This window comes from Meles meles, chromosome 8 (genome assembly GCF_922984935.1).
Source record: "Meles meles chromosome 8, mMelMel3.1 paternal haplotype, whole genome shotgun sequence".
NCBI classification, from domain to species: Eukaryota; Metazoa; Chordata; class Mammalia; order Carnivora; family Mustelidae; genus Meles; species Meles meles.
This window is the reverse complement of record NC_060073.1, coordinates 100,486,108-100,488,134: the sequence shown is the minus strand read 5'-3', so window position 1 is coordinate 100,488,134 and position 2,027 is coordinate 100,486,108.

Genomic DNA, 2,027 nt, shown 5'->3' with positions numbered 1-2,027 from the left:
CATTCCAACAGAAAGAAGGCTGCTCTATTACTCCAGCGGGAGGATTTTTGGTCCACCAATTAGCCTCCTATAGCAATAGGGTGTTCTAAGTCAGGGTTGTACTGAGGAAAGTTGTTACATTGTGTTGGGGGGAGTTATGAAGTGGTTTAGCTTGGCTTCTGGAAAAATCAAGTATGAAAGAAAAATGAGAAGAAAATTGATGATGTAGTTTAGGAGCAGATCCCAAAAGGTTTTGAATGTCAAACTTAACATCAACCTTGAAGTCAATAGAAAATGGAAACACACTAAAGACATTTTTAGCAAGGGAGCTAAATTATTATGTCAATATTCTGTAAAATAAAAATGACAACCTTCAATTTCATAGACCTTATTGTAGAATAGTTGAAATTCAGTTGTAGCAAATTATAAGAAGGGTTTGAAGTACACTCATAAACTCTCATAAGCAGTTATATTGAGGATGCCAAACAATTAAAGATTTTTGATAACAACACATAGTGGTCATGACAGTTATGGAGCCAAACTGAACATCTCATTTTAGGGAATGATCAACTTCATATGTCTTCCTAAAGTTCTACTTATGATTCTGTATTTGAATAAAAGAGAAGTAATAAACATATGGGGTATGTACACAGTACATTTTAAATTTATAATGAATGTGAGATAGATTTGTGCTAATTTGTAAACCCTGGTCTTAAGAATGTTTTCTTATGTTTTGATTTTTAGCAACATCACGAACTGGAGAACTTGGAACTTCCCTTTGACCAATAGGTCAGTCATAGGATTTAATCCCCTTCTTTTGAGTCTCCAGTTACTGTAATGTGAGCAAAGGGTTGGCTGCATTAGGCTGTGTGCCTCTAGGCTGTATTTAGTCTGTTTTTATAAGGTCAATGGAATGCAAAATGCAACAAGTTGTAGCTCCAAGGTCACAGTGATCCTGCTTGTAATCTACTTTATCAAAATGAAAGCAAGTCACTGGGTGCAGTCTCCATTGAAACTCTGAAAGGTGGAAGAATGGGTAACTCAGTTTTTTCCTCTCCTACATTTTGGGCTTGTGATCAAAAAGAATCAAGCATACAGTCTCTTCTAGTTCTTTAAGTCATCCCTGGATCTTTTGATCTGTTCCCCTAGATTATTCCCTGCATGAAGATGGCATATATGGTCACTTTCTCCTTTTCAAGATGTATTAGCTTTACAGATAACAGGGATTCTGACAGTATCTTGGGTCTGTGATGTTGTCTCATAAGTCAGTAACTCTAGACATAAAATTAGTCCAGTGTGGACACTACGCAAACATTTGTATTTTGCAAACTGTGTTCTGTCACCCTCTGCTGGATACAGAAACATTTCCCTATCAGCACTGGGTTAAAGGTTCTCCCTAATGAACATTCATCCCGGAGTTTGCTGTTGGAGGGGTAGGGATGGAAGAGGAAACGTGTTTTATATGTTACTTGGTGATTTGGAGTAGACGACAATCTCTGCATAGATATTTATGTAGAAAGATGTTCACTACCACATTATTTATAAGATTTTTTAAAATTGGAAACTATCAATTGTTTTATGATTACATATAGAAATGTACTTGATATTTGTATAACAAGATTATATCCTGTAACTTTTCTAAATTTATTTATTAGGTATAATTGCTTTACAGATGCTTTAGGGTTTGCTATACAGAAAATCATGTCATCTGCAAATAAAGAATTATCTGTATCTTCTCTCCAATTGTATACCCCTCTCCCCCTTTCATTGCCTTATTGTACTGGCTAGGACTTCTGGTGCAATCTTGAATAAAATTAGCCAAGGAAAACAGTCTGGACTTGTTCCCAGTCTTAGGGTAACAACATTCAATATTTCACCATTAAATATTATGTTATTATCCTTTATCTATTGAGATGATCATTTAGTTCTCTCTTTATGGTCTAAATGTACTGAATCATTTTCATTGATTTTCACATGTTAAGCCAAACTAACATTGATAGGATAAATCCTACTTTCTTGTGTTGTATTTTGGTATTTTCTTGTTACTA